The sequence below is a fragment of the Medicago sativa genome, chromosome 6 (genome assembly GCF_051527215.1).
Source record: "Medicago sativa cultivar Bolivia chromosome 6, Bolivia_mono, whole genome shotgun sequence".
NCBI classification, from domain to species: Eukaryota; Viridiplantae; Streptophyta; class Magnoliopsida; order Fabales; family Fabaceae; genus Medicago; species Medicago sativa.
Window position 1 is genome coordinate 29659504 of NC_140754.1, and position 12552 is coordinate 29672055.

General features: G+C 32.9%; 1 pseudogene across 1 annotated transcript; it reads right to left on the minus strand.

Moving 5' to 3' along the window:
- Positions 1-8470: 8470 nt before the first annotated feature.
- On the minus strand, positions 8471-11856 carry LOC146914409 (uncharacterized; annotated as a pseudogene). The gene has a single exon (XR_015014165.1). The product of XR_015014165.1 is annotated as an uncharacterized LOC146914409 (transcript).
- Positions 11857-12552: the final 696 nt, after the last annotated feature.

Genomic DNA, 12552 nt, shown 5'->3' on the forward strand with positions numbered 1-12552 from the left:
AATGCAAAACCAATCGATAAAGCATGCTTAAAATGATATATCCACACAAAGTTATTTCTAAAAAGCATCTCACATTCAACAATAAGCATTTTTCTTAAACAATAATTCATCAAATAGAACATCAAAAGATAACATGCTTTATAGTAGTCCTTAATCACAAAGTTGAAGATACAAAACATACAGAAACATGTAATATCATGAGGACAAACTAAAAACAAAACAACTCCACATAAAACCCCCACATTTTAAGAGTGTAGAAGTTTACTTATTGACCAAAGAACAACCGTTTGTCATTTAAAGAGTAAATAACACAACCAAAATCATATGATGAAACGAGTTTTAGATGTACATAGCTTTATATTCAAAATAAGTTAGCCAAGCATATTTAATAATGAGAAATTGGATGAAATGAAATTGATAGAACCTCACGTGAACTATACAATTTTGGGAAATTCATTTTCCAGCTCTTTGTAAAATCATGTTCCACATAGTACATACATGGATTAAGTAAAATACTAAATACTACTCCCTCCGTTTCAAAATGAGTGTCGTTTTAGGTGTTTACACACATATTAAGAAATGCAATGATTAAAAGAAAGAGAATGATTATTTTACCAAATTATCCTTATTAACTATTGGTTAGTTTTAAAAATAATACTTTGGAAGTAGTGTGTAGAGTATTAATTGGAGGGTACAATTGAAAAGAAAAAGTTATTATTGCATTGGAAACTGAAAGCGACACTCATTTTGAAACAAATTTTTTTGGCTAAAGCGACACTCATTTTGAAACAGAGGGAGTAAATCAAATAAAGTATCAATTTTCAACATGATTAAAAATATCATGAAAAATCAAATAGTCAAGCCTCGCAGCAAACTCATCATCAAAATAAAGCTCAATAATAAGTTTGTAAATTTATAAATAAAGCATAGCATCAAATTTCAATATATCAAGAGTACAATATTTAACTCAGAATAGTCAACTCAAAATCAAGGAAGACAAGGAGACTTACATGGCCCCTTTAGAACTTGGATGATTTTTATATACTATTGGCACTTGCAGTGGCCTCGTACCATCATTTCCTTCGCTGAAGGAACAATAGGACACAGTTCTTTTTCATCCACATTGATCAAACTTTGCCTAGAATGGACCATGTCCATCCAAGAAACGACATCTGCCACCAATCACTACCCGGACACCATAATCGAATCTCACACCATTTAATTTTATGTGCTTTGATCAAAAACTACCGTGGTGGTGGATCTGAGAATTAGGGCACAAACATATTTCATTAGAAAAGATAAATCCTTAAGATTGTTGCAGAATTAGGAATAAAATTTGGCTATAAATAATAAGCATCGTATAAATAGAAACATCAATTAAATATTAAAGAGAATAAACAAGAGGGATAACAATTAAACTTATCTTTCTTGAAATTGCGGTGATTTGACGTCGGTAACATTGAAGTAAATAAACAAGAAACTATGAATGGCGATGACCTGCAGAATTGTAAACCGTTAAATAACTTGAGGCGTGACAAAGTCACTGTCCTTAAGGATTTATCCGCCTCATAAGCGAATATCCTCCCAGGATACAACAGGTTCTTCTCTGACATGAATCATGTCAGAGGTGACAGAAGAACTTGAATTTGATAATCACAGGAAATTTTACCCAGAAACTCAATAATTGTGAAGAGAGAAAAACACTATTTTTGGGAGGAGAGAAAAATGATTTTAAAGGGGGTTGAAAGGATAGGAGTATGAATAATACGTGATCTAACATGATTCATATAACAAGGCACAAGGTAGCTGTCCTTTTTGTTTTATTTTTAGAGAAAAATTATGCATGACCAAAATTACTATTGCTACATTCAAGAGGCATAAAGTAAAACAGTTACAAAATTTTGGAATTAAAACATAGGTATAAGACCAAGTCAAACATTATAATTAATAATATGATAACAATTTTCTATTAAAATATTTTTCTATATTTCTCAATTACAAAACTATGGAATACAAAATATTTGAAACTTTTGAAATATAATCAAAACTTACAACAATTACAACTTCATATAATTCACCAAATGACCAAATTCATATAAATCATCATATTTCACCAATGCACATAATCACCAATTCACATAGTCAAGTATGACACAATTCACCAATCTCAGATGCATGCAAGTTCTAGACACTTCTAGATGCATGTGGTACCAACATTGGATTCCAGAGATAATTTTACCGTATTGAATCTACACACGTAAGAGTACACATCCACTTACGTATTTCACCAAAGCAATGCAAACGTACACCTCCATTTACATTCTTCATAAGACTCAACATGACTCAACATGACTATGAATGCATGAACTTCAAGCAAAGACTCGACAATGCACGAATCATGAAACTTTATTTTACAAATTTCACTATGATATAGAATATTCACCAAAGCAATGTAAAAGTACACCTCCATTTACATTCTTCATAAATTCACCACCATTTGCATTATCAAGTATTTACCTCCACACAATCATTAAGTTATAATTCAACAAGAGTCATCATAAAATCATCAAGTTAAAATCACTAAAGGAATCATCATCATAATCATCATCAACAATTACCACCTCAAAGAAACGATAATGTTTCACAATCACATTTGCATAAAAGACGGACAATTAACCACATCATGACATACATAATATTAAACACCCAACCACAATTGATTAATTCTTATTCTATCCTATTATTAGGAATACAAAGTCATTTGTAAGTTACCATAACTTATCCCGTCGTTTTACCAAAGTTCGTTTCATTTTGGAAAATTACCTATTTCGCAAGTAATTCACCAAAATAAAGTATTCATGCTCAAATTCATCAATAAATCATTTTCATATATCACATAACATCACAGTAGTTTATACATATCCACATCATAGCTCAATTTTGGTTATTTCCAAAAATTCACTAAGTTCGTCTCATTTTCTCATTTTTCAAAAAGAAATTCATTTTTGAAGTAAGATCAAGTCCTAAGCTCACATAGTCCTTAAATAATCATACTAAGCTCGCTGTTACAGAAAACAAATCATAATCCCATCATTTTATTTGAGAAAAACAATTTTCTGAAAATTCTACATTCTTGACCATTTTCAACCAAATTTCACAAAAATCATTTTAATCCAATCCAATTGATGTTCCAGTAGGTTTTTAAGTGAAAACAACAATCAATCACGTCAAAAGAATCATTTAGGGATGTATGGAAACGGCCCCAACTGCCCGGGAAGCCAGAAATCATGGGTTCTATCGTGGGAAACTCGCCAAAGCAAATTAGCTCGCCAGGAACAGAGGACCCAAATTATTGGGTTCCTCTCGGGGAACTCATACAAAATTTTCACAAAAACTCCGATTTTGATCCCCATTGACCCAAAATCGTTACTCAAACTTTGTTATTAGTTAACATACATAAAAAGACAATCGAAACAGTTACAAACATGAATTCACAACATCGTTTCATCACAAATTCAACATCAAACTCATTTTTCTTCAAAAACTCATATTTTCACAATTTCATCCCAACTTCTCAAACAACACCAACAATTCAAACCAAACAACATACAAACATATATAATCATACATCAAGTGAATTTAGATATGTATGAACAATAATCACTTTCAAATTCATGGTTTACACTTAATTAAGCAAAAATCACCAAAACAACTTATTTCAAACATCAACTATGAACTTGAACATATAAACACCTCAATTCTATAAAATTTAACATACGCATAATTACAAATCAATTAAGAGCACAAAAATCAACATCAAAAATCATAAAAATCATAATTTGCACAAAAGCACTTATGACCCATAAGTAGAAAAATGAGATTATAGCTTATTAGATGAAATAGAACTATCCCCCTTACCTCAAACCTTCAAAATTTTCTAACTATGACTTCAATCTCTTCTTCTAACTCCCAATCTCTATCATTCCTCTTCTTCAAGTTCTTCCTCTTCTATTCATCTCTCTACATTCTCTCTAGCCTCTATAACTTTGTTATGAGATTGAAATATTTCTAATCCTAATTTTCCTTCATGAGTTAAGTTTATATATACCACTTTCCAATGGGTTTGGTTTCTAATACTCACAATGGGCCTAAAACTCTTACTAATACTCACTAACTAGCTAAAATATCGAATAATTATCATCTCCAAATAATTACCTCAACTCGCTAGTAACTTAGTAAGAATAAGTATTCTCACTAAAGCACTAAAAATAACCTTTGCAATAAAATTACTAATTTACCCTTACTCATCAAATCACCAAAATACCCTTAACTACTTATTTATTATTATATACTTATTTATTGAATTTCATCCAACTTAACTACTCCACTAACTACAATTAATAAGGGTATATTAGTAAATGATATTAATTTTACCATTGAAATAAACACAATTAATCAGTTTCTTAATAATCGTGCATAAACAACTATATTTTAGAGACGGACGGAGTACGTTCTTTCCACCCTTCAACGACAGTGAGAGGAGGCGGACGACGGAAGATGATGCCTAAAAATTGTTGATGATGGTGGCGGGTTGAATTGTTATTGCATGGAGGAAGAGATGACGAAATAGAAACTCTTTTGTATAATCTTTCTCAATTATTCAACTTTATAGTTTTGTTTCTTTTTAATATGTGCCACTTGTCACAGTTTGATTGGACAATGTTACATAACTTTGGCATCACTATGGTATTGAAGTGCGGTCCAACATTTTGTTAATTTGAGTTACAAATTCTAAAAGTTTTTGTGACTTTTTTTTTTAATTGGGACGTTCTAATATAAAGGTGGCTAAATTGGTCTAATGGTCCCTCAACTAGTTTTCAGTTTTCATTTTGGTCTCATAACTCTTAAAATCAACATTTTGGTTCTTCAATTTTTGCTCTGTTATTCAAAAAGGTGCTGACTGTTAACTTTAACTGTAAATGTATAAAGTGGAACACAAACTGTGTTGGTCCACCATAGATCATATTAATTTTTTAATTTAAGCTGTTTTATCTGTTTTTTATCATCAAGTTTTTTAAATACCCTTATTATCCACTAGTTCTTAGGAGTTTCTTCCTCCTCTTTACAATGTGCAACTATTACTCGTGCTTTTGAAGAGCTTGAGGATATACAACTATATATTCTGTTGGCCTCACCAGGCTTACACTATCACTCGTGCTTTTGAAGAGCTTGAGGATATACAACTATGTATTCTGTTAGCCTCACCAGGCTTACACTATCACTTGTGCTTTTGAAGAGCTTGAGGATATACAATCAACTGTGTATTTTCTTAGCCTCACCAGGCTTACACCACAGATATTATTAGCTTCGGCAAGGTTACACTATCACTCAAGTTTTTACAGGCTTGAGGATATACAATCAAAATGAGATTTGATGTTTGGATCTAATTACAACTTTCAAGCTACTAAGAGAATGAGAGATTGTAGTTTTTAATACTTTTAAGAAGATGATCCAAAAATATGATTGAGAACTAAAGAGTATTTGATATTGAGATTGATTGATGAATTTTTCACTTGTATGTAGGCTTGTGATTGTTTGTAAAATTCATGTTTTCTTTGTTGAGAGAAAGCTTCTATTTATAGCCAACCTTCATCCTTCAATATCTTGCATCTGTTTTTTCTTGTATAGACACCCTTATTGTTGATAGGAATTGCAAAATTGCCATTTTCTCATTCTTTTGTATGTTGAGCTTGAGCTTGTCAACCTCTACCTCAACTTTAACACTAAGAGCTTGAGCGTGTCGTTTCAAAAACTACATGATCAACAGTGAAAAGTATATGAACATTAAAAAGGTCTTTTCTCTTTACCACTTTTTTCTTACTTGTTCTCCAAGATGCATCGTTATCATTGTCCTTGCATTGCTTTGTCTCCAAGACATTTTTATTTAATTATATTTGCATACTTGGTCAACAAGTCATGTTGCTTTATGCTTTTTTGCTTGTTTGCTCATCAAGACTTCAAATTAGGGCATTGTCAGCAATCCTTATATCTAGCAAATGTTTAGCACATGATTGAAAGAAAATCTTTGTACATTTTCCCTTGAATTTGCGCATGCCTTACTTTGTGATGCTTTTTGGATTAAATCAATAACTATCCTTTCTTGATTAAAAATGAATTATCATCATATTATTCTTGAAAGCTTGAGCATAATCATCCAAGGATACATGGCTTTAACATATTGTGAGATTTGGACTTTTCCTATCCTTAATAAAATCCACTCAAGAGCACAAATTAAATAACCAAATAAAATTATAATCTTAATTTTAACACAAGAGTTTGTTTATCATTTAAAAACAATTTTAAAGGGATTTTTGATCCAACAATTACATTGTTAACTGAGTAGTAATATCCATGACCAACCTTGCATCAACCCTGATTATCTGTATTTTCATGATGTTGGCTCTCGAAGAGGATAGCTTTATAGAGGATAAAAAAGATCCGCTTACACTAGGTAATGTTCTTATAATTTTGATATAAGACTTATTATGATTCAATATATAAAACTCTTCTTGCAAATTAAATAGGTATTTGTTATCATTTTACATGACATGTTTAACTAGATCAGATGAAGAAGATTGCTTTTCTTGTTATTTTGAAGAAGTCGAGTTCAACCAATCACTAGAGTGACAAACAGTAGATATGCAATGGTGGTCAGAATATGTATTACCTCCCCACCCCCTAGATGATTGGACCAATAATTCTACAGAAAAGCCATGCAAGATTTATTGTCTTTTTTGTTTTATTATATATAGATTTTAGTGTTTTTCAAGTGGAAAATTCGTATGTTTTTAATATGCGTAATGTTTAAATTAATGTATGTACATTGAGTCGATTTAAACATGTAAGTTGTTCATGAGTTATGATAACTTTGTTGTTAACTACTACTTAATTTCCTAATGTTGATTGTGTAGGTCTTTATTGTGCTTCCTTGTTTGTGTAGATTTAGGTTTATTCTCCGCTCCATCTAAAGCCTAATGAATCAAACACAAGGATTAAACAAAACATAAGTACAAAATCAATTACAAATATTAACAAATTCAGTACAAAATCAAAGCAAAGATGCATAAAGAAAATCAATATTGCATAGTGGAGATGTAGGTATTGGTGCTGAAACCACAGCTTATAGTGTATAGTGGAGATGTCATGTCATCTTTAACATCATTAACTCATAGTCCACTGTCATCGGTTCATGGTTTAGACTCATTATTATTTTGAGGTAATCACTTCTCATTATGCCTAAACATACTTCCTTAAGCTCATTATTGTTTCAATGATGTCTATAGTTCACTGAAGGAATTGTTCTGAAATTTCATGAAAAACGCAACATGACCCAGGTACAGTATTTCGATCATAACTCAAGTTGTAGATGTCCAAATGGGGTCAAATCAAAGGAAAATTAAAGCTAACATCCATATCAACAACTTTCGCGAGGATACCTAAACCCAATTCAGAACAGAAATGGGTGGAAAAGTTGGTTTTCCTAAGCCTGGGAAAGGTGCACGACCGTGCTCCCTGGGAGCACGCCCCCAAAACAACAAATTAGAAGAAAATAGGCAGAAAGCTGAGCACGGGTCGTGCTCCCAAGTGCACAACCCTGCATGGGTGTCAGACATTTGAAATTGTAGTTTTGTTGTGATCTAGCTTAAGGGGGTCTTCCTGAACCCCGATTTTGACCTAAAACTCATTAAACTCGTCCCTAATCATCACCCTAAAGTTACCCTATCATTTTAACACCAATTTACACTCTATCTAACTGTTACACTCTTAATTTCCTCGTGATCAAATTCTCATATTAATTAACCTAACGTTAGCTCCCTCAATTTTAATCTTTTAACAACAACAAGAAACATCATCAACATTATTTCATCACCGTTATTCATCATGAATCATATGGTATCAACATCAACACATCATACAACAATATTCAACCCTAAATTCTAAATAGGATACCCTAAGATGAAAAGATTCTCCTCCTTGCCTTGAATCCTCTTGAAATATGGCTTTTGGCTATCTTCTCCGCATCTAGGGTTATCTTCTTCTCCTCTCTTCTTTTCTCCGGTTTCTACATTCACTAAAAAGTGTTCTTTATGATCCTAACTTTCTATGGCTTCTAAGAAAAATTTACATTATTGATGACTAGGAAATTTTATTGGCATAGCAAAGGAAATTTTAAAACTACATTTCACATTGAAGTGAAGTAAATATTGTACAATCAAAATAAACTTTATAAAGATGGAGATTCAATATGTGACTATATAAAGTATCATAAGAGCATTGAAACAACTTCCATCAATACAATCATGTTTCATTAATCAACAGGGTTTCCTATACATACTCCGGTTTCTACATTCACTAAAAAGTGTTCTTTATGATCCTAACTTTCTATGGCTTCTAAGAAAAATTTACATTATTGATGACTAGGAAATTTTATTGGCATAGCAAAGGAAATTTTAAAACTACATTTCACATTGAAGTGAAGTAAATATTGTACAATCAAAATAAACTTTATAAAGATGGAGATTCAATATGTGACTATATAAAGTATCATAAGAGCATTGAAACAACTTCCATCAATACAATCATGTTTCATTAATCAACAGGGTTTCCTATACATATTTTCTTTAACCTTGCTAACCCTATTCCAAATGTCACATTTATTTTTTGCACAACATCATCAATGTATTTAAAATAAGCACGCCTCCAACCCTTTTTCCACAACAAAACTCCAGTAAAAAGCCAAAATCCTGTAGCAAATCCAAATGCTACCACAAAGTAAAACCACAATTTCTCAACCCTATCATGTTTACCATCATCATCGTCTCCACTTTCAACTCTATCATCAACATGACATTGATTTGACAATGGTGCACCACAAAGGTATTTGTTGCCAACATAAATAGATGGATCATTAAGTGTTAAAAACTGGTTTCCTTGTGGAATTGGTCCTGAAAGATTGTTGTAGGACAAGTTTAGGTGACTTAGAAAAGTTAAACTGGACATGGTGTATGGAATTGACCCTGAAAGTTGACCGTGAGAGAAGTCCAAAGATTCGAGTGACTTCATGTCCCCTATAGTTATTGGAATTTTACCAGACAGATGATTGTGTGACAGATTTAGGCCTTGTAAATATGTAAGAAGAGTTATTCCTCTAGGAATAGGTCCACTCAAATTATTGTTTGAAAAATCCACATTGGCCACCAGTTTCAGATTTCTTGTATAATGATCTTCTCTTCCTTTAATGATCTCGCTGACATCTTGTTCATACCATTCAAAATACCTCTCATCTTCGGAAGCTATAGAAACTGGCGGTTTCTTTCCTTGAATCATTCCTGTAAGGTTCCCAATGCAGCGAGGGATTGAGCCCATTAACATGTTGTTGGAAAGGTCTAAGATTTGCAAAGCAGAGAGTTTGCAAAGTTGTGATGGAATGTTACCTTGGAACTTATTTTGTCTTAACCTGAGAATTTGCATTACTGAGAAAATGTCGCCTATCCAAGAAGGTATAGTTCCTGACATTTGATTCTCTCCAATATCTAAGATTAACAATTGCTTTAAATTCCTCAAGAGTGATGGGAACTCCCCATGAAGACTGTTATTATTCAAATGCAACCATACCAGAGTGGAAAGGTGACCAAACAAGCTCGGAATAACTCCAGATAATTTGTTGGATGATAGGTTTATATCATTCAATCTTTGAGTTAAATTCCAACAATCAGGAATGCTGCCAACTAATTTGTTGCCCGAAAGGTCAAGAGTGTACAAAGAGTTTATTTTGCACAATGAATTTGGAATGGAATCATTTATGAGGTTGTTTCCAAGAAGCAGGTGAGATAGATTGGGCAATTTGTGAGCAATATTTTGGGGAAGTGACCCAGTGATATGGTTATTGGTGAGATTCACATAGGCTAGTAACTTGGGAAATTTTATTTCAGAAAACATGCCTTCCAAATTGTTGAGGGACAAGTCTAAATAGCGCAGGTTCAAAAGTCGACCAAAACTATATGGAAATTTCCCTTGCAAATTATTTTTACTAAGATATAGGGTTTGCAAATTTGAAAGTTGACCAATATTTTGTGGGATTGTACCATTCAGAGAGTTTTTTGACACATCAAAGTTTTCTAGACTAACTAGTTTCACAATAGTCACAGGAATAACACCATAAAAATGATTAGAAGAAATAATCAAGGTATTTAGATTGACAAATTTTCCAATACAATTAGGAAGAGACCCAGTCAAATAAATTATTATTGTTCAGAATCAAATATTTTAGATTGACAAGTGTTGTTATACTACAAGGAAGACCCCCAAACAAGTTGTTATTGGAGATATCCAAGGATATTAGATTTCTCAGTTTTCCCAGAGAGTTTGGAATAGATCCATTCAAGTGATTGTTAGCAAGGATTAAATATTCCAAGTATGTCAATTTTCCCAAAAATTTTGGAATAGGACCATGGAAAAAACTTGAATGAAGTGTGAGGATTACCAGATTTTCAAGTTGCCGCAACCATGTTGGCAGTTGATCATTGAAATTGTTGTTGGTCAAATCCAATTCCTCTAAATCATATCCAATACATCCAGATTGCAAATTACCGACGAGTGCATCTCCTTGAAGTCTATTTCCAGAAAAATCTAGTGACAAAAGATGACACATATTTCCTATAATTGTTGTTAGAGAACCCTCAATATGATTTACATGATTCCATGATAGATTTAGGTACAAAAGACCCTCTAACCCTCCTAACCACAACGGAACAGATTCAAAGGTGTTTTGGGAAAGGTCAAGCCACGTCAAAGAAGTCAAATTTCGAAGTGGTGATGGAAGTGAGCCTTTGAGAGCATTGCTTCCAAGATCAAGATAACCAAGTTTTGCACAATTACCTAACCAAAATGGAACTAAAGTGATACTGTTGTTAGAAATGTCAATAGATTCAATTGAAGTACTTATGTTCCCAAAAGCATTCAGATCTGAACCATCAAGTTGATTATTTGCAAGATTGAGTGACTCGATACTAGAAAAATTTGTGTAACTACCAAGTTGATGATCATCACTATGCATTTTGGTTAAGCTGCAGTTGATCATTTCTATTTCTAACAAAGAAGGATTCATGTTAAGTATCATGAATAAATTTTGTACTTTGCCGAGAAAAACATCGCTCAGGTAAAGGTTTTGAAGCAATGAAAGTTTTGAAACCCAATAGATGTCATCAGAGTGTAAATAAGAATTGAAACTGAGATCAAGAAAGGACAATTTTGTGAGGTTTTCAAGGTTGTTTGGGATCATGCCACCCAAATGTGAATCAGAGATCAAAAGGAATTCTAACTGATTCATAAAATGGATAAACCTTGGTATTGGACTTGAATTGAAATTGTTTCCACTAAGGTCTAAATAACTAAGATATATAAAATATGAAAGAGAAGGATGGATTTCTTGAGCTTCAAGCTTATTTTTGGAAAAGGAACAGTTTAGTTGATAATTTCCTCCTCTTTGTGGGTAGCATGGATTCCTAAGGTCAATTTTGACAACATGTCCTGTAATGTTGCTGCAACTTATACCTTTCCATTGGCAACAATGATTTCCTTCCCAAGAGGAAAGTCTAAATGATGGATCATTAAAGCTTTCTTTGAGTGCTACAAGAGCTTGCCTCTCTTGTTCCATGCAACCAAATGATGAATGGCCACTGGAACATAATAACATCACATATGCACTCAAAAAGGAAAAAATATTAGCAAAATAATTTTTTTGGTTTTTGCCCATATTTGAGGGAAGTGAGAGAGAAGCAAAGCTACAAGTGTGGGTGGGTACAATGGTGACTCCACAAACGCAACTTAAATGGGCATCTCAGGTTACTTATTTTCCATGTTAGTGGTTTTTTATTATTATTATCTTTTTGGAATTTGACATGGTAGTGTTTTCCAAGAAACCACTTTAGCTTTTGACTTGTTGTATATGAACATTGAACCTCATCGGTGGGGGTGGTAGAACCAATTACAAAGCTGAGGTTACACAACTTATATGAACTATTTTTTCATTTTATCCTTTCATGTTTTATTAATTACACGTTCCTATTCACAGGCTTTGCCTATAACATTTAAGGATACTTTTAGCAGCCTACATCATTTAAATAAAAGTGTCTTGATGTGATACTTAAGTCATGAGGTTCTTCCATTTAATGGAGTAGTCTTTTTGGGTTTGATTCTCCTCATGAGCTTAAGTCCTAACAATTGTTGCTTTTATTGAGAGGTGGACCACGGAAAGGGCTACCTATAGGCTGGATTAAGGGGCTCCACCGAATACTGATAGTTGAGTCACACCGTTAAAAAAGAAAGAGTTGCCATCGGGTGAGTGATGGTAGAGTGAAAGTCGTCGTGGACTGATGGTAGAGTGAAAGTCATCGTGAGTTAAGTCACCTTTGGTTGCAGCGTGAGTTAACTCATGCTGAGTTCCAGTATGCAGACTGAACAACATTAAATGTTTCAAACCAAAACATTAAT